The 27,194-nt window shown below is 41.5% G+C and overlaps 1 protein-coding gene across 4 annotated transcripts in view; it reads right to left on the minus strand.

The window, feature by feature from the left end:
- The window catches only part of SLC22A15 (solute carrier family 22 member 15), a 102,934-nt gene that overhangs the window by 57,787 nt on the left and 17,953 nt on the right, over positions 1 to 27,194 (minus strand). The gene's annotated exons all lie outside the window — the stretch shown is intronic.

A 27,194-nucleotide genomic window follows, 5' to 3' on the forward strand; every position in this document is an offset into this window, starting at 1 on the left:
GCTCATCTCTCCCCTCCATAGCCCCTTTCCTGGGCTCAGCAAAGACAAGTTTAAGAAAGACCCTTTTCGAAAACTCGCATGGAGACACCCCTTACTTGTCCCTTATCTATCCTTCAAACTGCTCCTATCCCATGCTTTGACAACCCGTCGTTATGGCCCAAAGTATATCTAACTTCTCTCCTTCTCTTGTATTTCCTGCAAGACCAGACGGATAAAGATCTTGACAAGACATCTTTAGGCAACAACAACACACACAAACATTTAGGCACTGGAAAATAAACAAGGATGAAGCCCCTCACTAATGCTGCGCTTTACTACTTCTGAGTTCTTCTATCCTTCATATGCAGTTCTTAACAAGATTAATTAACTATTTTCCTAGCCCTTCATGGATTAGAAACAATAGCCTAGGGTGCTACTGCCCTTAAAAATAGTAATCAGGCAGTTACTGCTCTCGGTGGCAGTCGTACTTTAAGTTAGAGAGTGATGGAAGCTCTATGACCAAAAACTGAACTATACGCCAGGTTTTTTTCCATCTCAGTATTTAATAAGTATTTGATTAGTTTCTACTAAAGGTTAATAAAATTATTCTAAACACTGGGAATAGTTTCCCTAGTGGCTCAGATGGTAAAGCGTCTGTCTGCAATGCAGGAGACTGGGGTTCGATCCCTGGGTTGGGAAGATTGCCTGGAGAAGGAAATGGCAGCCCACTCCAGTATTCTTGCCTAGAAAATCCCAAGGACCGCGGAGCCCGGTGGCTACCATCCATGGGGTCACAAAGAGTCGGACACAACTGAGCGGCTTCACTTCACTTCCCTTCAAACACTGGGAATACAGATGCAAATGAGCTAGACTTGTCCCTGCCCCCATGGAGTGTAAGTTCTAGTAGAGTGAGACATTAAACAAGTAAACATATAGGGACAGACTGGAAGAAAAATCTCTTTAAGTAAGGTATCCAGGAAGGCTTCTCTGGAGAGGTGACATTTGTGACCTGAATGATGAGGAAGTGATCAACACCAAAAAGCTGTTTGGGGAACATGAGGATAAGTGCAATGGCCATAAGGTCCTTGAAGACACGCCAGAGTGCCTTTTGCAGGGTGGGATGTAATGAGACCAGAGAGCTGGGCAGGCATCAGGTCATGCAGACCCTTGAGTCACAGTAAGGAGCTGGGATTTCAGTCCCGTGCACAGGGAAGACATTCCATTCCTGGACTTACGTTTCTAAAGCTCAGCATTCACACTTCAAGAATGCAACACAACAGGGAAAAGTGGGAGCAGGGAACCTTCTACAACAGTCCAGGAGATGATGTGGGCTTGGATGGAGGCAAGAGTGATGGATCTACATGAATCACAAGGACGTGGGCGGGATCTTGAAGGCAGAACTGGCAGGACTTGCTGATGAATGAGATGCGGAGCGGGGAGGAGAGAAAGGGAGAGTGAAGGATTTAACCCAGGCTGTTAACTGTAGCCATTCAGTAGACGGTGGTGACATTTTTTAAATTTTTATTTTTTTATATTGAGGATATATATTTTTTAAATTGGAGGACAACTGCTTTACAGAGCTGGGTTAGTTTCTACTGTACCGCAATGCGAATCAGCTGTAAGTATACATACATCCCCTCTCTCTTGAGCCTCCCTCCACTCCCATCCCACCGCTCGAGGTTCTACAGAGCGCCGAGCTGAGCTCCCTGTGTTACAGAGCACCTTCCCACTAGCTGTGTTTTGCACACGGCAGTGTATACATGTCAATGCGACTCTCTCAGTTCGTCCCACCTTCTCCTTCCCCCACTATGTCCACAAGTCCGTTCTCTACATCTGTGCCTCTTCTCCTGTCCTGCAAATAGGTTCATCAGTACCATATATATGTGTTAATATACAGTATTTGTTTTTCTCTGACTTACTTCACTCTGTATAACAGAGTCTAGGTTCATCTACATCACTATTAAATGACCCAATTCATTTCTTTTGTGGCTGAGTAATATTCCATTGTATATATGTGGTGGTGACATTGTGTGGTAGAGGCAGCTGCAAAAGGGTTATCAGGTACATAGTGGGAAAGTAAGAGCTCTGTTTAGACACATTTTGAGGATGAGATGGAGATTGAGGTGCCTATAAAAACATTCATACTGAAATGCTCATCAAGCATTTGGATGTGTCTTGAGCTCAAGGGAGAGGAAATGAGAGCTTATGAAAACAGAGATGAAGGAGGAGGCGCAGGACAGGAGCCCAGTACACGTCCACGTTTGGTGGCTGAGTAGAAGAGAACTACCACAGAAAACTCACTACTGGTAGGGGATCAGCGGAGAAGGCAATGGCACCCCACTCCAGTACTCTTGCCTGGAAAATCCCATGGACAGAGGAGCCTGGTGGGCTGCAGTCCATGGGGTTGCAAAGAGTCGGACACGACTGAGCAACTTCACATTCACTTTTCACTTTCATGCATTGGAGAAGGAAATGGCAACCCACTTCAGTGTTCTTGCCTGGAAAATCTCAGGGACGGTGGAGCCTGGTGGGCTGCCATCTATGGGGTCACACAGAGTCGGACACGACTGAAGCGACTTAGCAGCAGCAGCAGGGGGTCAGAGAGAGCAAGAAACAGAGGGGAGGGTGGTGTCACAATCACTACAAGAAGAGATGTGATTGAAGGAGGAAGCGGGTAATCAAGTATATCCAATTATGCTTTAGAGGTCAAGTTAAGATGAGGACAGAGGTGTACAGTTATATTTGGAAACAAAATGGACACTTAAAAAACAGCAATTTCAGTAGAGTGCTAATGGCAGCTGGGTTGGAGAAGGTTGAAGAACTGGACAAGCTTAAGGAACTGCAGGCAACAGATGTACACAGAATGGGTTCCATTAAGTTTTGCTGTGAAGAAGAGTAAGGAAACAGGACAGTATTTGGACAGGGAGGTGGGGGTCAGAGATAACTGACATGTGTGCGCATTAATGAGAGACAGTAGAGAAGATATCCTTGTAGGAAAGTACTTGGAAAAGCAAGAAGGAAGGGGCTTGAAGGTACAAAGTAGAGAGGGTATGCTCAGTCATGTCTGACTCTTTGTGACCCCATGGACTATAGCCCACAAGGTCCTCTGTCCGTGAGATGCTCCAGGCATGAAAACTGGAGTGGGTTGCCATGCCCTCCTCCAGGGATCTTCCAGACCCAGGGATGGAACCCACATCTCTTCATGTCTCCTGCACTGGCAGGCAGGTTCTTTCCCACTGGCGCCACCTTCAGGAGAAACAAACCTGGAGAAGCAAAAGGAAGGGTCCTGAGTGCACAAAGTAGAGAAGGGAGCCTCTCACAGACGTGAGGGACTTCCGTGCAAATGGGAGGAAGACAGAACGTGGATTCAGAAGCAGGCAGTAAAGGGACCTTGCTGGATTGCTTCAGTTCTTCACTGAAATCTCAAGTGAGGTTGATGGTTGAAGGGAGTGTGAGCGGAAGGGGAGCTTAAAGTTTAAGGAGGAAGAAGACAGGCCCTTCTCAAAAGGGGACATGGCCCATTCAAAGGAAATGTCACAGGGCACGGTGACTGCACACTTGAGTTCTGTACTTACTCACTCTGTGCAGAGAAGGTGGGGAGGAGTCAGGGGTTTCCCAGGAGTACTACATAGGGAAGGAGGCACCAGGAAGTTGTGGGCATTTGCAAAGGAGTGTTTACTATAATAACAAAATCGATGCTGAGAAAAGGAAGGCATAGGGGGATGGTGGGTGGTGAAACAATGTCCCACCTGCAGGAAATCCCCTACTTCTTTAACTCCTCTGAACTTTCCATTCTCGCTCTTACTGAACTTTGACTGTGCACAGAGGAAATTCACTCACTGAACCAGGTCCCTCTCAACTGGAAGCTGCTTTTCCTTTTTATCCAAGGACCTGAGAACCTGAGATGCGAGCAGATAACCAAACTCCAAAATTATCAGCTTGTCTGAAGACCACATCATTAGACTGTAACCTACTAGCTTTCTGGGGCAGAAAATCTAGCCTGCTTTGAAACAGCCACTCTTCCTTTCTCTCATAGAAATAGAATGCTTAGCTGGGCATATGGCTCCCCAGAATAAAGGCTAAATTTCCCAATCTCCCTGACAATCAGGATGGCCACACTATCAAGTTCTGCACAATGAACCTAATTGGAAGCATCACGCGGCTGTGTCCAGGAAACGGTCTCAAGAGATGGCTGATCTGTCCTCTCTCCCTTCTTTATTTCCACTAATCTACTTAGAATGTCATTTGAAAGCTAGATCTCTAAAAAAACAAATGTAGGGTTATCATATTATCCCACAATCCCACTCGTGGGTATATATCTGGAGAAAACCATAATTTGAAAAGACACGTGTACCGCAGTGTTCACTGCAGCACTATTTACAGTAACCAAGACAGGGAAGCAACCTAAATGTCCATTGACAGATGAATAGATAAAGGAGACGTGTTATATAAATACAATGGAATATTACTCAACCATAAAAAAGAATGAAGTAATGTCATTTGCAGCAACATGGATGGGCCCAGAGATTATCATACCAAGTGAAGTAAGTCAACAAAGACAAATACCATATGATGTCATTTATATGTGGAATCTGAAAGAAAAAAAAGAGATACAAATGAATTTATTTACAAAACAGAAATAGATTCACAGACATAGAAAACAAACTTATGGTAACCAAAGGGGAAGAAGAAAGCATTAGTTGCTCAGTCGTGCCCAACTCTTTGCAACTCCATGGATTGCAGCCTGCCAGGCTCCTCTGTCCATGGGATTTTCCAGGCAAAAATACTGGAGTAGGTTGCTATGCCCCTTTCCAGGGGATCTTTCTGATCCATGGATAAAACCCAGGTCTCTCACATTGTAGGCAGATTCTTTACTGTTTGAGCTGCCAGGGAAGGGGGAGGGATAAATTAGGAAGATGGGACTAACATATATACACTACTGTATATGGAACAGATAACCAAGGATCCGCTGTATGACACAGGGGATGCTTATATATATGATAGTTATTTTGTTATAACTATAAGGGAAAGTAATCTAAAAATGTTCTTCCTCACCCGGAGATCAAATCCATGTCTCTTACGCCTCCTACATTGGCAGGGGGTTCTTTACCACTAGCACCACCTAGAAAGCCCATATATATATGTGTATATATAAAACTGAATCACTGTGCGGTATATTCCTGAAACTAACACAACAGTGTAAATCAACTATAATTAAAAAATTAAAGATAGAAAAGGTAATGTGTCTATGTAAAAAAAGAAGAAAAAGAAAGGAAAGCTGGGGCTCTACCTGAGTCCATGATGAAGAGGGTCGCATGTGAGTGATGGTAAAGTCAAAGGCTGAATCCCTGACCACACTGCAGTAGAGCCCAGGCACCGCATGTTTTTAAGTTCTCCAGATGATTCTCACAGGCAAGAATAGGTTAAGAATACCCTAACCCCCTCCTCTGGACCATGTCATCCTCAACTACAGCATCACCTCTAAAATCTTGATTATGCACATTCCACTCTCAGACCACCTTTCCCCAGACTCCCACCCACTTCCTCCAGGGCTCCTACTCCAAATATTATTCAACCTCTTCAAGACCTCCAGTTAACCAGATACTTCAGGAAGCATGGCCTGAGTGGTCAAAAAAATTAAGTGATGCTAAGAAACTGATTTAAGGATCTGTAAGGAATGAGTAAGTACATTTTAAACTTCACATAAAATAGATTACAAGTTTTGGAATTTGAAGGAGAAATTCTGTTTTGTGAAAAATTAATTTATTTTCAATGTATGGATAGTTCTCAACTTACAAGGAATGCATAGGGGGACAATTTTCAGGTTGAAAAATGAATCGAATATTAAATATCAGGTTGGTTTATTAGAGAAGAAAGGGCTGTATCTGTCACAGGGCTATATCCCTTCTCTTACAATGGACAATAGAAAACAAGTGCAATCAGGTCTTGTTAACACCCCGGAGTTCAAACACATGCTTTTATGTCTTTCATATGCTCGATGTTTGTTTTGGTGCTCTCACGCCTTTAAAATCTGGCCTGCAAGTTTAGCTTTGATTATCCTGCACTTCAGTTCTGCTGTTCTGTTTACATGGCCAAGAGGTTCAGACTTGCATTGATCAGTTTTGCGTTTAATCAGTAAGGAGAGACCAACATGGCTGCTCCATCACCAACTATCCTGTGAACCACATTTGCAGAACTTCTCAAACTCATCAAAAAGGCTGTAATACTAACCTTCCAGCCACTGGACAGCTATCAGATTGGATGGCAGTTTTAGGAAGACATGGCCCAAGGGATGTTTCACCAGCAAATTTCAAATTCTAATTCTCAGGCTGCTAGTTCTAAGTGTCAAAGTAATTTCTTGTAATTTTTCTTCAGGTCAATGCCGGCTGGGCTAATGCATCTTCCTACATCTCTGGAAAACAGTTAAGAACTGATAGAAAAATTGAAAAGCACTGCCAGATTTTTAAAAAGCAAATTAGAGAATGTGACAACTGGAACCTGGGAGACCCCACTGACAAATCTAGGGGAACTAGGGATGGCTGACTCAGGAATACCAAGTCAAGTGCTTAGGAAAATGTGTTTACAAGTCAGTTTTCCACATTCCCTGTCCCCTGAACTTATGCAATTTTGGTTTGAATGTTTTGTCCTGTTTTCAATATTAAAAACTTTCCAAATATAGTTTACATGCTTATCACATACCTACTATATAATCTAAAGAGTTTTATTTTGTCAAAGCGCAGACACAATACACTGGGAGAGCGATCCCCACAGTATTTGAGAAAATTTATCAGGAGATGACCTATTTTCACAGTTTTGTTTATTTACTTGCTTTTGGCTGTGCCGGGTCTTTGCTGCCGTGCCGTCTCTCTCCAGCTGTGGAGGGCGGGGGCGCTTTTCAGTTGCGATGCTCGGGTTTCTCACTGTGCTGGCTGCCCCAGTGGAGCAGTGGCTCCGGCATGCCCGGGCTTCAGCAGCTGCGGCGGTGCCCCGGGAGTTGTGGCTCCTGGGCTCTAGGGCACGGGCTCAGGACTGTGGCACATGGGCTTAGCCGCTCTATGGCATGCAGGATCTTCCCAGATCAGGGATGGAACCCGTGTTTCCTACACTGGCAGGTGGATTCTTTACCACTGAGCCACAAAAGAAGCCCTTACAGTTTTAGAAAGAGGTCACCCACCAAGTTAGACTAAATTACCCACCAAGTTAGACTAAATTACTAAATAATTTTCTTGCCCTTTGGCCAATACTTAGCACCAAGGCAAAACCCAAACCAGGGTATCAGAAATTAAATGCTAAGAAACCTAAATATGATGACTGTGACAGTCTTGAAAAATGTGTTCTTTATGAGGCTTTAAATTTTAAAAGTCATAAATTTATAAGTCACTCAAACCCTTAATTGGCTAGAGATTATAAGTGATGACTCTCCTCTCATTTTTAATGACAAGCCAAATTCTAAAGCTACAGAATATTCCTTTCTATACTAATTCATTTCAAATTGAAAAATCACTTGCAAATTGAAAAGGCAGGAAATCTACTTTTCTCATACAGAAAAGAATGTAAAATTAACATATTTTCAGTTCATCAGTTTGACCTATCTATTTTCATTTCATAACCAACATCTGTATTTCTATTCATATGCTTACCACAATCACTGTATTGAGTTCTTAAGTTAATAATACTGTGTTCTTAAGCTAATAACACTGCATTTTCAGAAAGGATTTAAGGGGCCTGGCATTAACAGCACTGGTACGATCATTCACTCTTCTAAAGAGGGCAGACCTGAGAGAAAACTGGGCACACCTGGGAACAGACCCCAAAAGCAGGCATCTTGAAAGGAACAAAAATACGGTAAATAAGAGATTGAGTGCAGGGCCAGGTGGCAGGCAAGGCCTCCAAGCTCTCAAAGAGGGTAAAGAGGCAGGTACACAGAAGTGAAGAGCTGAGACAGAACCACTGACTGGGTATTAAGGAAGCGGCTGGGAGGTTTCTGTTTAATATTAGGATTCTCACTGATTAGACACTGAGAATGGCATCTTTCAAAAAGGGATAAAGTATTACTGTATGTCAAGAAAAGTTGAACTACTATTTACATACAGAATGGATAAATAGCAAGGTCCTACTATATATGGCACAGGGAACTATATTCAGTATCCTCTGAAAAACCATAATGGAAGAGAATATAAAGGAGAATATGCATGTTTTCCTTCATATTGAATCACTTTTGCTGTACAGCTGAAATTAACACAACTTTGTAAATAAACTATACTTCAAGAAAATAATTTTTTTTTAAAGTTGATTTAGCTGCAATCCAAAGAATGGAAGAGTGATGGTAAGCATGGGTATGGAAAGACCTGTCAAGGTCATTGCAGAGGTCCAGGCCAGTCTGGACAAGGTGGAGACCTCAGAGAAGAGAACAGATTCAAGCTGGAAATACTTAGGCTGACTCATCCATGAACAAGTATTATCTGATACCATTAGTATGGATGAGATCAACCTCAAATTGAAAGAAACTAGAGATAAGTTTTAAAGGTGGTAACAAAATATGTTTTAAGAAATTCCCTTGATATCATCAAACCTTATGTCTTAAGGGACCATTACAAATCAAATCAATCGTTTTTTTTTTTGACATGGCAGCAATATAATTTGAAAAAATAATTGCTTTAAAATGGATTGCATGCTTATATAATCCTAAAAACAAAATTAATACCTGAGTAATAAAAATATATATCAAAGCTATGTCACAGACATACAGATCAACGGAACAGAATGACAGCCCAGAAATAAATCCACATGTATATGGTCAGGTAATTTACGAAAGGAACCAAGAATGCATGATGGGGAAAGGACAGGCTCTTCAATAAATGTTGTTGAGAAAACCAGATACAAAAGAATGAAACTGGACCTCTATCTTACAACATATACAAAGATCTTTTAAAAAATCAAAACAGATTAAAGACTTGAACATAAGACCTGAAACCATAGAACTCTTAGAAGAAAACAGTGTTGTTAAGCTCCTGGACATTGGTCTTGGTGATAATTTTTTGGATTTGACACCAAAAAAAAGTAACCAAAGTAAAAATAAATAAGTTGGACTATATCAAGCCAAAAAATTTCTGCATAGCAAAGGAAACAATCAACAAAATGAAAAAGCAATGCATTAGACAGGAGAAATTATTTGCAAAGCATATATCTGATAAAGGGTTAATATCCAGAATATATAAATAACTCATACAAACTAATAGCAAAACCCCCAAACAATCCAATTAAAAATTGGGCAGACAATCTGCCAAATTTCCAAAGAAGACAGACAGACAGCCAATAGGTATATTAAAAGGTGCTAGAAATGCAAATCAAAGCCGCAGTGAGCTATCATCTCATACCTGCTGGAATGGCTGTTATCAGGAAACAAGCGTTGGTGAGGATGTGAAGAGAAGGGAAACCTTATGCACTCTTGCTGGGAATATAACTGGTACAGTCACTGGGGAGAGCAGTGTGGTGGTTCTTCAAAGAATTAAAATCAGGACTACTATATGACCCAGTAATTCTAAGTATCTTTCTGAAGAAAATGAAAACGCTAACGAGAAATCCCATGGACAGGGGAGCCTGGCAGGCTACGGTCCATGGGGTCACAAGAGTCAGACACGACTTAGTGACTAAACCACCACCAACCAGAAACGACACATGCACCCCCAAATTCACTGCAGCATTATTTATAATAGCTAACATACAGAAACAACCTAAAATTCATCAATAGATGAACAGATAAAGGAAATCTTATATATATATGTGTGTGTGTGAATATTATTTAAGTTATGAGAAAGAAGGAAATTCTGCTATTTGCAACAACATGGATGGGACCTGAAGGTGTTATGCTAAGTGAAGTAAGTCAGACAGAGAAAGACAGACAGACAAATATTGCATGATCTCAATTATATGCAGACTCTAAAAAATAAAGAAAGCTCATAGATACAGAGATCAAATTAGTGGTTGCAGAGAGGGCAGAGGAGGGGGGGTAAATGGGTGAAGGGAGTCAAAAAGCTCAAACTTCCAGTTATAATATAGATAAGTCATGGGATTGTAATATATAGCATGATGTCTATAGTTAATGCTAGACAGCACGTTTGAAAGTTGCTGAGACTAGATCTTAAAAATTCTCACCACAAGAAAAAAAATTTTTACAACTATATATGGTGAGGGATGCAAGCTAGACTTACTGTGGTTGTATTTTCACAATATTATTGCACAAATATTGAATTATTACGTTGTACACTTGAAACTACTATGGTGTTGAATGTCAATTATAGCTCAATTAAAAAAAGATGTATCAAATGGAGGTATGCTGCTTAGAACCAGATAATGAGTAACCATCCAACTTTTATATAATATTCTCCTCTAATCTCAAATAACCACCTTTCAAAATAGGTATTTGCTATTTCCAATTTATAGATGACCCAACTGCAGCTCAGACACAATCTCATTAGAGAGGGCAGTGGATTACGGTCCTAATGCCAAGACATCTGCCTCAAAATCTTCCTTGAGCATTATATGCTCAAATTATTTAAAAGTTTTAGAATTCTGGAGCTAACTAGTGATAAAACGGTATATTTGAGTGTGTTAAACGACAAGCACAGAGACTACAACATGCTGGGTGAAGGCTATTTTTTAGCATGTGTTCCATTCAGGAAACTATGGGAAAAAATTAACTGATCATTAGAAGGAATACTAGAAATAAGCAGGTCCTTGTGGCTTAGGGTAACAGCACCAGGGGTTGGCAGAAAGGAGAGGGAAAAGGTAGAAAAGGAAGATGGCATGTCAGATTTGGAGTGGAGGTTCTGTGGCCTGGCTACTTGGGAAATGAGAAGAAGGCTGGGGGTGAGGAGATAGGAATAATTCATTTGAAAGTCAACTTCCAAGTTGGTTTTGTTTATTCATTTATTTTTTTAAGAGTAGATTTAGCTCGTTCTATAGTGCATGTTTTAAATACAGATACTTAATAAAATTTCTAACTTTTAACTGAACTTTTATCCTTTACACACTGTCTGACACCCTGGTATAGCCACATGGATACAAACAAACCATCCCCAGGTTGCTTTCTTGTCTTCCTTCCTGTGAATAGGGCTGTGCTGCCTTAACCTTCCTCACTGGCCTAGAATGCGATTATAAGAGATATTTCTTAAATTGGTTACACATATTAGGAAGACTTCTTTAGAGCAAGAAGGATCTTCAGACACACAACCAGCCCCTGCTCTGAGCGACTTCTCATTGGCTGTCAACGTCACGAGTCTGTCCGCCTCTGCTTCAGTTTCCTCCTGTGACCTGAGCTGCCCCCTTCTCCCCACTCATGAATGGTGACATTTCATGAAACAAGGGTTGAGAAACGTGCTGTAGCCACAGACCACTCTAATGGAAGGGGTGGTGCACGGTAAACAAAAGCCCTTTCTCCTAAGCTTTCTGGAGCGTGGGTCATGTACCTCCCCGAGGAGGCTGTGACCTTCTGGTCCTCCTTGCTTTTGCCATCGGTGGGTGAATGACTCTGCATTAGCCACACATGAATAATGTAGGACCGAGCCTTGCAGGTGAGCTCCCCAAAGGAAAACAAACATTACTCACTCCACTGTTGCCGAGAAGCCTGCCACCTTAGAGAAACTGACTACCCTTAGGGCGGGTTAGGGCGGGCTGTGCCCCAGCCTCGCATACCCACCCCCAACCCCACCTGGTCCCCTGGTGGGCTCCTATTCATCTCTCCTCCTCTCCTGGGAAGTCCTGCCTGACTTGTAGGAGCAGGGATGACCACTCTAGTCCTTCTGCCATCTCTTTCCTATTTTTGCTTCTGTTCCATAGGGTCGCAAAGAGTCATACATGACTGAAGCAACTTAGCATGTGATGGATGTATGGTGAGTTACTGGCTTACTTGTCTCTCCCCTATGATGCTGTGAGTCTCCTAAGCGCATATTTATATCCCAAGTGCTTAACTGACAGTACCAGCACAAATTAAGTATCTGATGAATTATCTATATAATAGGAGTTTATATACACTATCTCATGAAATGTTATAGTCTTACAGCCATCTTCATATACACTATCTCAAAGTCATGACTTCAAGCATCAAGTTGTAAGTTGATGGACAGGCAGGGAACCACCTAGCTTGTCATCATTTCCTTGGAGCCACTGAATGGCTTTCTTGTATGAGAAAAGATTTGATGTATGAGAGAGATTTGGGATTTGAGGGGTTTTCTTTTCTCCTAGCACCAGTTTAACACATGGAACATTCTGGTTCCAGCTTAGTCCTACATCAATGAGAAAGAAAGCTAAGAAGAAATGTAAGTATGGTAGCGTACTGGAAACCTGGCTGAAAAAGCTGTCAAGGCAAAATCTGCCACTGAAACATCTACTTCCCAATGCCCCAGTGACTGAAGCAGTATGGCCCTGAAAGCACCTTCCCTTGTCCACAGATACCCCCTGAGAGAAGCACAAGGATCACACAGCCGTAAGGACAGTGCCGAATATAATACACAGAATGTCAACGAGCCCACACGCCAGGCAGGGGCCTCAGCAGGACAGAGAGAGGCACTCAAGCCCCCCACCTGCTGTGTCCCTTTCAAAAGGCACACTCACTCACTGGCCTAGAGGAGATCACTAATCCAATGTAGCCTTCCCCAGAAAGGAAAATGAACCCATGGCTACTTGGGGACACAGCCTGCCTGACCATAAAGAAAAACTAAGACTAAAGCAGCTTCCATGGGCTGACTGGGTGGCCAAACAAGACTGGGCATGTGTTACTGATTAAGCTCCTGTCACCCAAAGTCCTGCTTTGGTGAAAAGACATCGTATTAAAAAGCAGAGACATCACTTCGCTGACAAAGGTCCATAGAATCAAAGCTATGTTTCTTCCAGTAGTCATGTATGGATGTGAGAGATGGATCATAAAGAAGAGCACCGAGGAACTGATTTGTTGAACTGTGGTGCTGGAGAAGACTCTTCAGAGTCCCTACAAGGAGATCAAACCAGTCAATTCTAAAGGGAATCAACCCTGAATATTCATTGGAAGGACTGATGCTGAAGCTGAAGCTCCAACACTTTGGCCACCTGATGCAAAGAGCTGACTCACTGGAAAAGACTCTGATGCTGGGAAAGACTGAAGGCAGGAGGAGAAGGGAGCAACAGAGGATGAGATGATTGGATGGCATTGCTGACTCAATGGACATGAGTTTGAGCAAACTCTGGGAGATAGTGAAGGACAGGGAAGTCTGGTATGGAGCAGTCCATGGGGTCAAAAAGAGTTGGACACAGCCTAGCAACTGAACAACAGCAACAAAGAAGTCAGATTACCAGCACCTTAGCCCCCCCCAGACTGGCTCCTCACTTGTCAGTACCTCCAGGCTCTGGGGCTGAATCAGACAGCGGCTTCCCCTACACCACTACAGCACGTCCCCAGGGCTCGGCACAACTGGTGTGCTGGGTACTATGCCGAGAAAAATTCTGAACGGTTCTGGTAACAATTCCAACCAAACTTCAGCCCTCCGCTGTCCTGTATATCCCACGAAAATATCATATTTACGGCTTTGTACACAGGAAAATCTCCCTTCAGTAGAAAGTCAGGTCCTCAGGGGCCTCCTGTGATTAGGGAGTGCTTGGACAGGGTAGTTCAGGAACAGTTTCATGGTGATTAACTAACTTGCTTCATTTCAATGTAGTTGTCACTCTGAATTACCACTTAATGGGTGAAGTGTGTAGCCGATAACAATCAGTAGTACAGGCGTAAGGAAGCAAGACATTAAAAAAAAATTAGCCCCTAAAGCAATTATTGCAGTGAATTTTTCCAATAGTTTTAACACTCTGTCTTTTGACCCCAGGGTATGGCTTGGGGAAAATATATTAATCTCCAGATAATAATCAGTCAATTTCAGTTCTTCAATATCCACAATGATATTAAAGATTCCAACCTTACTCTTTTTGGTGGCAAACATTAATTAAGCATGATAATTGTGTGTCTCTGTGATATTTGGTGCTTTCTGAACGAGTCAGAGCTCGGGGAATAATTTGAATACAGCAGACAGCAATTTGCTACATAAATTCACCCCAATGGCTATTAGCTCATTTTAAAGTAGTCAAGACTCCTAGATTAGAGGGGGGTTTTTTTGCATTAATACCAAGTTAATCACATCTACATAACCTTTTATTCACCCTTCCTCAAAACCCTCCATGAATAACTTCTGCAAAGCCTGACCTGAATGTAATAAGGGTAGGAGTCTTCAAGTGCGTGTTTTTAAGACAATCTCCTTAAACTCGAGTTCTGCAGACTCTACCTTGATATTTATTTTCAAGTACTTTATATGAGAAGACAAAAAGACTTTATACTTGCTTTTTTACATTTTTATTTATTTATTTATTTGGCTGAGCTAGGTATCAGTTGAGGCACACGGGATGTTTGATCTTTGTTGCAGCATACAGGATCTTTAGCTGCGGCATATGGGGTCTAGTTCCCTGACCAGGGATTGAACTGCGGGGGACCCTGCATTGGAAGCCCAGAGTCTTAGCCACTGGACTTAGCCACCAGAGAAGTCCCTCTACTTGCTTTTTTAACTCTCATTTTATATCAAATAATTTCAATATGTACTATATATTGTCTACAAACACAGACTGTATACCAAGGATATTTACCAACTTACTGGCAAAGTTTGGGTGCTGCTTTTAATATTATCACTTTGGAGTTTGGGAAGAATAACTGCAAAACCAGAGTAGTAATCAAAACTAAAGTAACTAAAAAGCTAAAGAGGGGGACTAAGATCCCACATGCCAAGCGGCAGTCAAGAAAAAAAAGGAATCTTAAGCCTTTATGCGGAACGCTTGGCTGGGGTTGCACTCCACCACTGTAACTGTGGATGAACCTCGGAGTGAGTGCAGAGCAGCAGTTTCTAAAGGATACTGGCTGAAGAGTGGCCACCACCACCATCCTTCCTGGCACCGCTGCCCCCTGATCATCATCTCATCATTCTGCCCCTGCTGCTGTTGCTCCGCTAACTCTCGTCACGCTGGTAGAGGCAGCAACAAAACTGGACGCCACCCATACCACCTGCTCCTGTTCCAAAACTTGGAACATCCCCCGACCTGGGCTCCGGGGCCCAAGGCAGAAGTGGAGCCTGTGAACCCACATGGAACTCACACACTCTGAATGCTGGAGATGAGGGTGCATGGGGGACATTTTCTTTGGACCTCGAAATAAATGACTTCAGGGAAAATAGGAGATTCTGCACTAAAAATACACAGCAGACATGCCCCATCTTGGTACTCTATGGACACATGCAAAGAGATGGGGTGACCCTGTGAACACCAGGGCAGCAGGCGCTGAGTTCTGAGTATGCAGGTGAACGGCGGAGCGGCACGGGAGTTATTGCTCATTTCAGTTGATTCTTCGTGATTTTTTGTTAGATCAGGACACCTGTAAGTTTATTGGGGCTGGACAATTATGAAGGCTGAATGGAATCATTACTACTTCTGTAGTACTTGTGTGATTTGTTTGTGTGGGACCACTTGCCAGGCTCCTCATGAACTAGATACAAATATCCTGATAGCCACATCACTTTAGAGAAGACGGACCAGGACAGATTCCGAAGTGGGCTGACTCCCTGCCTCTGTCACATGCCACTGGAGAAAGACCACGGAAATCAGCGGCCACACACCTCCACTCGCCACTGTGACACCAAGTCGTCCTGCTACTCTGAACCTGTGCACTCTTACATTTTTAATTTGCCAGCCACAATACAAACATTACAATTGTTTGCTCTCTCCCCTAGAATTTACTCTGTCAGAAGCAATTTCAAGCAGGCGACTGGCAGCTGGGGAAGATGAGAATCTATGTTGCTTTCAGTCCAACACGTGTGCACCCACGGTCCCCCCACGCATCTTCTCTCTCCCGCCCCACACACCCACACTCCCATGCCTCCTCCCAGACAGAGCCAAGCTCCTGCCCTGTTCCCACTGCTGTGGCACTGGCGGGGCTGGCTGGCGGCGGCAGAGCGTTGGGCCCTGGACTCTGCTCCTCTGCAATGCAACAGCACAGCACCCGGCTCTTTTCAATATTGAAATGTCAACCGAGATGCCATTCAAAACAAAAGCCTTCTGTTTTGTAAGAAAAAAAAAAAAAGGAGTCTGAAGACCACTGGTACAATGGGAAGAACATGGGCTGGCTCACTGAGTCCCAGATCAGTGGCTTATTAAAAAGGGCTAATTTAAAAAACTCTCTTCAAGTCAGTTGTTGAATGCACACAGCGTGGGGCTGCTGGCAGGAGTAAGCAGGCAGCACACAGGGAAGGCTCCTGGGGGAGAGCCTCTCTGAGGACCCGCCGGGAAGCAGTCGGGGTCATCTGCCTCGTGACTCCCCTCTACCGACTAAACCTTGTAAGACTCGTCATCTCACCCACAAACTCCCTGCAAAGCATGAACAGTCTTGCTGCAGCTGAGGAGCCTGTGGGGAGCGTGGACTTCTGTCTCACTGTGCAGCCAGAGATGCCACGTGTGGCCCTCCATCAGCAGGGCGGGCAGGCCACAGCCACCCTTGAGAGCATCACAAACTCACACAGGCTAGGAGCATAGGTTGAGCATCTGAGATGCTCTCAGAGAACTCATCCTAAACCATGACCCCACTGTCTCCACGGAACACCCCCTGGGAATCACACGGAGCGGTATATTGGTATCAACAAGCTGCGCAGCTGCCTAGATCTCCTGCCCCACCCCCCAGTAGTTCTGGACCACCAGGTGGAGGCTGAAGGTGACTTTCTGCACAGGGGATGTTTGTCCTTGAGACACATTTCTGAGGTGGAGAACTGTTCTGAGCTTCTGACGGCTTGGCAAGAGCATGGGCACAAATATATGCCTCTATACCATGGGGGAAAGTATTGTGTGTCTATAAATCTACAATGATATATGTATAATCAGGATGGATAATGGTATATGCAAGTATGTACATCTCAGTGTAGTTACACAGGTGGGAATGGGAAAGAGGACAGGTGAGTAACCAGGGAGAGGGAGAGAGGGCAGGGAAGAAAGAGAGAAAAAGGGGAAGACACATGGAGATACACACAGAGACAGCAGAGAAAGAGACTGAAAGACAAGTTAGAGACAGCCCATGAGACAGAGACGCAGACAGACGCAGAGATGAAGAAATGGTATAAATACAGAGAGACAGAAACTGAGATGGGAAAGGCGGGGATAGAGACTCAGAAAGACCAAATGACAGAGACAGAGGGATACAGGACACAGGAGAAAGAAAAGGAGAAGGGAAGGAAGGGAAGCAGACAGAGTTGCAGTGTGACAAAGACAGATGGCAGGAGAGATGATGACTCACAGACACAAGCAGTGATAAGAAGAGGGATCTGAGGCTACTATCACCGGAAGGTGAGGTAAAGGGCCATCTCAGTCAGCTCTTTATCTCCTCTTTCTCCAAGCTGCTCTAAAGACCTTCAGCACTTGCTAGGGAAGATATTTAATTCCATTTCTCCTGCATCTACCAACTCTCTATTTTGGGAATAGCAGCCCTCTGGGGTCCCTTCCCTTCTTATTCAGTCTCTAGTCAAGCTGTGCTATAGGCGAGCTTCCCAAGAACCAAGGTGCCAGCCACAGGGGACCAGCTGTTGACCAAGTGCCCACTGCTGCTGTCTCAGAGGACAGGTCTAACAGTACTCTCCTTCTTTGTATCAAGGCTTCCTCTGGCATCAGGCATGCAGTGGTTGCTCAATGACATTTGCTAAGAGTGGTGTCCCTCAAGTGATATCTAAAAGGGCTCCTATTAAAGATTTCCGAAGTATTAATTTAATTCAATCCCACTGAAATTTGTTGTGTGTCTACGATGCTGAAGCATGGCGTCACTGTGTTATCTAATTCACTTTAAAGTATTAAGCACATCCAGTGGGACGTTATGCATCAGTATTACTTAGGTCAAGCCTTCGCCCTGGTACCACAAGCATTCTCATCAAGGTTGCATTGTCCAGTGGTGGTCAGCTGGCCTTCTCTTCTGAAAGCCCATTCTCCATCATTGTCTCATCAACAAAGGATGCTTTGCTTATTCTTGATTAAAATAGTGGCCTGCTGACTAGCAATGATGAATATAAAAAAATGGGCCATCCCTAGTGAAATTAGACAGTCAAGATACACAGATTAGCTCAACATATTTGAAAGATACTCACAGCTTCCATAAATTTTTCAGATAACCCAGTATGTTTTGTACTCTATAGAGGAGATGCCCTAGGTTAAAAGCCCTCTTTGGTCTTGAGCCAATATGAACTCTGGAAAGTTCTCTGTGTTTGAAGCTGTGGGAAGGTAGGTATCTGTACCCTGACTATAGAAAATGGGGGTTTGCCTGTAGTGACCTGCCATGTAAGCAATGTACAGAACACTTATAAAACCAGAGTTTAGACTTCTAAAGCCTGAAAGATTATTTTGAACTTCTCTGAGAATAAGAATTGAGTTAATAAGTTAATAAGTTCACTTATACTTGTGGTGGAATCTGGTCTGAAATCTACTTTCACTATAATGTGGTTAATGGATTTGCTGGAGAGCAGACTTATGGCTTTCACCCATTTCAAAATCCTATGGGGGCAATAAATAGAACCAGAGCTTTTTAGAGAAATGCCTAGTCCCACAGTTAGAGTAGGAAGATGCAAGATAAACCCAGACTCTTGAGAGTCCCTTGGACTGCAAGTCCTGGGTGTTCATTGGAAGGACTGATGCTGAAGCTGAAACTCCAATACTTTGGCCACCTGATGAGAAGAGCTGACTCATTTGAAAAGACTGATGCTGGGAAAGAGTGAAGGCAGGAGGAGAAGGGGACAATAGAGGATGAGATGGTTGGATGGCATCACCAACTCAATGGACATGAGTTTGGGTAAACTCTGGGAGTTGGTGATGGACAGGGTGGCCTGGCGTGCTGTGGTCCATGGGGTTGCAAAGAGCCAGACACGACTGAACAACTGAACTGAACTGAATACAGGAGTGAAAAAAATAATTCAAATAATACCATATTTTTCATCACAAACCATAAAGGCTAGAAGGAAGTGGAACAGGAAATTTTAAATGCCAAAGAAAAAGATTCTAAACCAAGAGTTTTCTAATCAGTGAAAATACGATATGAAGAAGAAATCAAGATAGTCTTGAATAAGAGTAGAATGGAAACATTTACACTAACATACATAAAATAGATAGCCAGTAGGAATTTGTTATATGACTCAGGGAACTCAAACCAGGGCTCTGTGACTACATAGAGGGGTAGGAGTGGGTGGGAATGGGAAGGAGGTTCAAAGGTGGCGGGGGGCGGGGGGGTGCGTACAGATGTATACCTATGGCTGACTCATGTTGATGTACGGCAGAAACCAACACAATATTGTAAAGCAATCATCCTTCAATTAAAAATAATAAATTTTTTTAAAAAGATAGTATTGGATAAAGAAAAACTAAAAAAAAAAAAATCTGTCACCATCAGAACTACACTAAAACAATGGCTAATGGAAATTTTCTAGAAAGGAAAAAAAAAAAAAACAGAAAAGAAGGGATTCTGAAACATCAGGAAGAAAGAAAAACGTAACAAAAAATGGGGATAAATATAACAGACTTTTCTTCTCATCTTGAGTTTTCTAAATTATGTTTCATGGTTGAAGCAAAAATTATAAACTATAATATGGTTCTAAAAATATATAGAAAAATATTTAAGACAATTATAAACGGGAGGGAAAAGGGACATAAGATGAGGTGAAGTTTCTGTTTGTTACTCATACTGGTGATTTGACATTAGTAGACTGTGATAATTTTTTATACACACACACATACACACACACACACACACAATGTAATGCAAACAGCAATCACTAAAATAGCTAGCCAAAGAGATACAGTAAAAAACACTATAGATAAGTCGCCAGAATTCTAAAAAATGTTCAAGTAATCTACCAGAAGGCAGGGAAAATAAAAGAGAAAAATAAACAAAAACTCAGAGAACAAAATAATAATAAAGTGAAAGAGGTAAGCCCTAACATACAAAGAATTGCGTTAAATGTAAATTATTTAAATACACAAATAAAGACAGAGATTGACAGCCTGGATTTTAAAACTTGATCCAGTTATATGCTATCTATAAGAAACCAATTTTATATATCATGATATAGGCAAATTGAAAGTAAAAGGAGGAAAAAATATATATCATACCAAAACTAATCAAAGAAAGCAGGAGTGGCTATAATAATATCAAATAAACCACATTTCAGAACAAGAAAATGATCAGGGGAATTATAAAATAATAAAAAGGTCAATCGTTCAGGTCAGGATTCAAGAAGACATAGCAATCATAAATCCACATACATACAACAAACAACAGAACTATAAAATATATGAAGCAAAAACTGAGAGTAGTAAAAGGAGAACTCAGCACATCCATAATTATAATTGAAGACATAAACACTCCTCTCTTGACAGTTTATAGAAAAACAGAACAGAAAATCAGCAGGGATACATAAGAACTCAACAATACCATCAACCAACGGGATCTCAATAATATTTATAAAGTACTCCACCCCAAAGCAGCAGAATATACATTTGGTTCATGTGCCAATGGAACATACACCAGAGAGAGACCAAATCCCAGGCTATAAAAGAAAACTCAACAAATTTAAAAGAACAGAAATTATCCAGAGAGTGTCCTCTGACTATAAAGGAATCAAACTAGAAATCAAAAAAAGAAAGCTAACAAAAAAATCTCCAAACATTTAGGAAACTAAAGAGCATACTTCTAAATAATCATTGGGTCAAAGAAGAAATCTCAAGAAGAAAAAAAAAAACACATTGATCTAAATAAAAATGAAAATACAATATCAAAATTTGTGGGGCATAGCTAAAGCAGACCTGAGAGGGAAATTTCCTTTACTAATTGCCTATATTTGCAAAGAGGAAGACTCTCATCAACAGACTACAACCTTTAGAACCGAAAAAAGAGAAACTCAAAGCAAACAAAAGAATATACATTAATAAAAGTGAAAACAGAAAAAAATAATCAATAAAACAAAATGTTGGTTCTTTAAAGAGATCAATAAAATTGACAAAATCCTATCATGACAAGTAATTAAGAAAGGACAGAAATCACCAGTACTGGTATTTTGTTACCAATACTATAACAAAAGAGGATATCATTTCAGACTCTGCAGACATCAAAAGGATAATAAAGTAATACAATGAACTCTATACACATAAATTTGAAAACTTAGATGAAATGGATCAATTCTCTGAAAATCACAGACTGCCCCAACTCACAATACAATGTAGATCATTTAATTAGTCTTATATCTTTTGAGAAAACTGAATTCATAATTTTAAAACTCCCCCCAAAAAAAACTAAATACCCAGATAATTTCACTGAAGAATTCTTCCGAATGCTTTAAGGACTACCACTAATTCTACACACTCACTTCCAGAAAACAAACAAGGAGAGAATGTGTTTCAATTCATTTTATGAAGCTTGTATTATCCTGATAGCAACACCAGACAAAGTATAAAACAAGAGAAAGCTAGAGACCAATATCCCTAATGAATACAGAAGCAAAAATCCTTAACAAATTACTAGCAGTTAAAATTCAGCAATACACAAAAAGAAGTACCTACCACGCAGAGATGTAAGGCTGGTTCAGTATTTGAAAATCAAACAGTGCAACCCACCACGTTACAAGGTGAAGAAGGAAAACCACATGATCACCATAACTTATGTAGAATATTACAAAGTGGTATATTTGACAAAATTCAATACATGTTCATGATAAAAACTAATATAATATTGGAATGAAGGGGTTTCAACATAATAAAAAAATATCTACAAACATGAACAGCTAACATTAAACTTAATGATAAAAGGCTGCAGCCTCCCTGAAAGACTGGGAACAATGCACGGATGCCATATTTCCAACAGAGTGCTAGAAGTTCTGGCAGAGCAATAAAGCAACAAAACAAAACACAAAAGCCATGCCGCCTACAAAGGGAAAAATAAAACTGTCCTTATTTTTTATAAAATTATCTAGAAATTTCCAAAGAATCTTCAAAATATTCCTAGAATTAATGAGTTCATAACTACATAGATTAAACATGCAAAAATCAACTGTATTTCTACAAACCAGCAATGAACATACGAACACCAAAATTTAATATACAATACCACTTACAATCGCTCAACAACAAAAAAAGAAGCATTTAGGATAAATCTAACAAAACATGTACAGGACTTAAAAGCTAAAGTCTACGAAACACTGAAATCAAAGAATCCCTAAATAATACATACAGTGTTCATGTATTGGAAGATGTAACAGAGTAAAGATGCCATTTCTCCTCAAACTGATATATAGGTTTAATGCAGCTCCTATCAAAATTGCAAGATTTTCTGCAGATACAGAAAAAAAGTTATCCTACAATTTACATGGAAAGCCAAAGGAACTAAAATAGCTAAAGCAATCTTGAAAAAGAATAAAGTGAGAGAAACCAATCTATCTGCATAAAAGACTTATCATATAACTAAAGTAATATAACTAAACCTAGTGAGTCTGCAGAGAAGTAAGCTGAGTGAAAAACAGCCAATCCTGAAAGGCCACATGCATGATTGCATTTTTATAATATTCTTGAAATGAGGACATTAAAGTATAGGAGAATAGATCAGTGGTTACCAGGGAAATTGGATAGCGTTTGGGAAGGCGGAAAGTGGGTATGTCTATATATAAATATACATGGCAACAGACTCTTGCGGTGATAGACATGTTCTGTGTCTTAGCCATATCAACATCATTATCCTGGTTGTGATATTATATTATGATTTTAAAAGATGCTACCATTGAGAAAAACTGGGTAAAGCATTCATGGAATTTCTCCGTATTATTTACTGCAACTTCATGTAAATCTACAATTATCTCAAAACAAAAATTGTAATTACTAAAGAGCCAACTCAAAGAGGTTCCTACTGGTAAACTGGGAATAATTTGAGCACCAAAATAATTGAAGGCTATAATAAATTATAAATAGTTGAAAAGACTCCATGGGATTGCAAAGAGTTAGACATGACTGAGTGACTATCACTTTCCCTTTCTTTCAGGAAGCCATTAGTATATACTAATGATAGAGAGAAAGAGAGAAAAATGGAGATAGACAAGCAGACAGATGGACAAGGAAGAAGAGAATGGCTCTTATTTACAGTAGAATCCAAAAAGATGAAAAACAAGAAACAAACCCAAGCTCCTAGATACAGAGAAGAGACTGGTGGTTGCCAGAGGTGGGAGGTGAGGGGACACATGAAATGAGAGAAGGGGTCAAAAGGTATAAGCTTCTGATTATAAAATAATTATGTCACAATGATGTTACATATAGCATGGTGATCACAGTTAATACCCTATTGTGCATTTGAAAGTTCCAAAGAGAATAGATCTTAAAAGTTCTCATCACAAGAAAAAAAAAATTTTTCTGTAACCATGTATGGTGAGGAATGTTAACTAGATTTATGGTGATCTCACAATGATAGAAATAGTGAATCATTATGTTGTACACTTGAAACTAATATAATGTTAAATGTCAACTGTACCTCAATTAAAAAAAAAAAAAAAAACAAGTGGCAAAGATGGAAGAAGCACTAGAGTTAATTTTGTAACCATCACAGTCTAGCTTGGTTTATGAAGCTCGATCAACGGAGGCTAAATTGGATGGAGGGGGTTCTGATACACAATAGTAAATTAGCGTAATCTTAGTGACTCAACTCCCCATAGATTGCTTACTTCTTGAAATTAAAAACAAAACAAAACAAAAAAACAGTAACTGTACAGGGGAGAAATCAGGTAATATCTGGCATGGATGGTCAAACATCACCCCAAAAGGGCAGATGAATATTGTGTATCTCTATACGTGATCCCCTGTGGACACAACATTACTTATGTGCTTTTCTAACTGTGGATGCATACCCTGAATGAGGAATCATCAGACAGTTTGAAAATGAAGAACACTCTATTTAAAAGGAAGGTATCATGTATTCTTCAAAAGTATCAATATCATAAAACTGAAAGAAGGGCTAAAGATAAAAAGATACTAAACAGCTATGACAACTAAATGTAGTATGTGATCCTAAACTGAATTCAGTGGAAGAGGGGAAAACTAGTACTATCAAGGATATTACTGGGTCAAATGGGAAAACTGGGGATGGATAGCAGATTTGATAAAACATCAGTGTCTAGATAGTAGATTTGATAAAACATCAGCGTCTATGTTAAACTTCTTGAAGTTGATAAGTGTACTACGGCTTTGAAAGAGAATGTCCTTATTTTTAGGAAATACACACTGAAGTTGTTGTTGTTTAATTGCTAAGTTGTATCCGATATCCAACTCCTGTATGACCCCGTGGACTGAAGCCCACCAGGCTCCTCTGTCCAAGGGATTTTCCAGGCAAGAATACTGGAGGGGGTTGTCATTTCCCTCTCCAGGGATTGAACCTGTGTCTCCTGCACTGGCTGACAGATTCTTCATCACTGAGCCACCTGGGAAGCCCACATACTGAAGCATTTGGTTGTAAAAAAACACCAATGCATGCAGCTTTCAAGTAGCTTTTAAAAATTAAGAAAAGCAGATAGCACCAATGAGGTAAAATTGGTGCTACCAACACCAACTAACAACAGAGGAAACTAAAGGATATAAGAGTAGTCTTTAAACTATTCTTGCAATTTCTGTCATTTTGAAATTATTTCCACATAAAATAATTTTAAAGTCCTTCAGCTTTTGTTAACCAATCAAAAAGAAGTAAGATGTGGATACTAATTTAGATTGAATCAGTCAGTTTAGTCACTCAGCCGTGTCTGGCTCTTTGCGATCCCATGGACCACAGCACACCAGGCTTCCCTGTCCATCACCAACTCCCGGAGCTTGCTCAAACCCATGTCCATCGGATCAGTGATGCCATCCAACCATCTCATCCTCTGTCATCCCCCTCTCCTCCCACCTTCAATCTTGCCCAGCATCAGGGTCTTTTCCAATGAGTCAGCTCTTCACATCAGGTGGCCAAAGTACTGGATTTTCAGCTTCAGTATCAGTCCTTCCAATGAATATTCAGGACTGATTTCCTTTACGATGGACTGGTTGGATCTCCTTGCAGTCCAAGGGACTCTCAAGAGTCTGCTTCAACACCACAATTCAAAAGCATCGGTTCTTCAGCACTCAGCTTTCTTTATAGTCCAACTCTCACATCCATACATGACTACTGGAAAAACCGTAGCTTTGACTAGCTGGATCTTTATTGGCAAAGTAATGTCTCTGCTTTTTAATATGCTGTCGAGGTTGGTCATAACTTTTCTTCCAAGGAGAAAGCGTCTTTTAATTTCATGGCTGCAGTCACCATCTGCAGTGATTTAGATTGGACAGGCCCCTAAAAAGCACAATATTAAGAGCATAGGCTTCTGGGTTAAGACAAATTTGGGTTGAAATCCTAGCTCTGCCCTTACTAGCTGACCTCAAGATGTCTCAATTTCTTCACCTATAAAATGGGGGAAATAATGCTTACTTCATAAACTGAGAGTTAGATGAAACAAGGGCTGTAAAATGTTACAATGCCTGGCCCATTGTTGTCACTGCACAAGGCTACTTGCTATTGTTATAGGTGAGTAGCGGTGATATGCGTGGTGATGGCAGTCATTGCTGTGGTGGCGAGTAAGCCATGGAGACACAAAGGTGACCAAAATAAGGCTTCTGAGCTCAGAGGACTTAAAAATATAGAGTTGAACCATAAACTAGAGTGTGTCATGTAAGTGCAAACAAAATGTTACTGGAACAGAAACAAAAATGCATTTACTTCTGAGCAGTTGGTCAGAAAAGACTCACCAGGGAAGGTGATGGCATGTGAGCGGGAGAGGGTAAGTCAAGATGTCACCGGGCAGAGGAGCGCGTGAATGGTGGGGTTGTCCTAACCGAGGTAAGAGGTGCAGTCTGAGAGCTTGGGGCATGTGTGACAAGCAGGGGAGGCGGAGGGAAATACAGAATGCGGCCGGAAAGTATACTCAGCATTAAGCTGGGGAGGTTAAAGGCCCTGAATGCAACATATAAGGTTTCACTGTGTGTGGTGGGAGAACCACTGGAGGTTTTGGGATAAGGGGTGCTGGACTGTTGTCATGAACACCCCACTGGGCCAGAGTGTCAGTAGGCAAATGGATAGCTTGTGCGACCAGGCAAAGGACACTGAGGATTTCAACATTTTAACAACCAGCTGTGTCCTGGCCCTGCGCCTCTTATTCCAAAGTTTCTCTGCACCAGACTGTGGGCTCAGTTGCTCAGGCATGTCCGACTCTTCGCGCCTCATGGACTGTAGCCCACCAGGCTCCTCTGTCCATGGGGATTCTCCATGCAAGAATACTAGAGTGGGCTGTCATTTCCTTCTCCATATCTCTTGCATCTCCTGCATTGGCTGGGTGATTCTTTACCACTTAGCACCACCAGGGAAGCCCTCACCCAACTATGTAGACTCAGCTTATTTACCTCAGGCTGGCCCAGACGGCGCTTTTGTTACCAGAACCTCCTCGCTATCAAAATCCCCTTGAAGATAAGGCTTCCTGCCCACACTGGGTGGTACCATATCTATTTTTGTTTGTTGTACAGTCAAGGAGCCCCAGGTGTTGCACACACAGGACTGCACTTAAACATGAACTGTTGATATTGAAGGTGAATCATTACACTTCTCTCTTTACTCTGTTGATTTTTGTTGATGTAAGAAAAAGAAATGAAAGTTTTAATTCACTTTTTTTTAAAAGACACGCTAGTCAAAATGGGGTTCTTCTAGAGTTCATGCGTGTGTATTCAGTCACTTCAGTCATATCCGACTCTTTGTGACCCTATGGACTGTAGCCTGCCAGGCTCCTCTGTCCATGGGGATTCTCCAGGCAAGCATACCAGGGTGGGCTGCCATGCCCTCCTCCAGGGGATCAAACCCACATCTCTTATGTCTCCTGCATTGGCAGCTGGGTTCTTCACCACCAGCGAGTGCCACCTGGCAGGCCCCTTCTGTTCATGTCTTACTTAATCTAACTAGTTTGGTTAGGACTCACACTTTCCCCATTTGTAGTAAGAAGGAAGAAGAACGTGTTTTCAAAGGATGTTCTTTAACTCTCCAATTCACTAGAAAGCGAGTTGAAGATGGGCTAAAATTTAAATCAACCAGACCACACAGTGGCTCCTGGTGG

The sequence above is a fragment of the Cervus elaphus genome, chromosome 20 (assembly GCF_910594005.1).
Source record: "Cervus elaphus chromosome 20, mCerEla1.1, whole genome shotgun sequence".
NCBI lineage: Eukaryota > Metazoa > Chordata > Mammalia > Artiodactyla > Cervidae > Cervus > Cervus elaphus.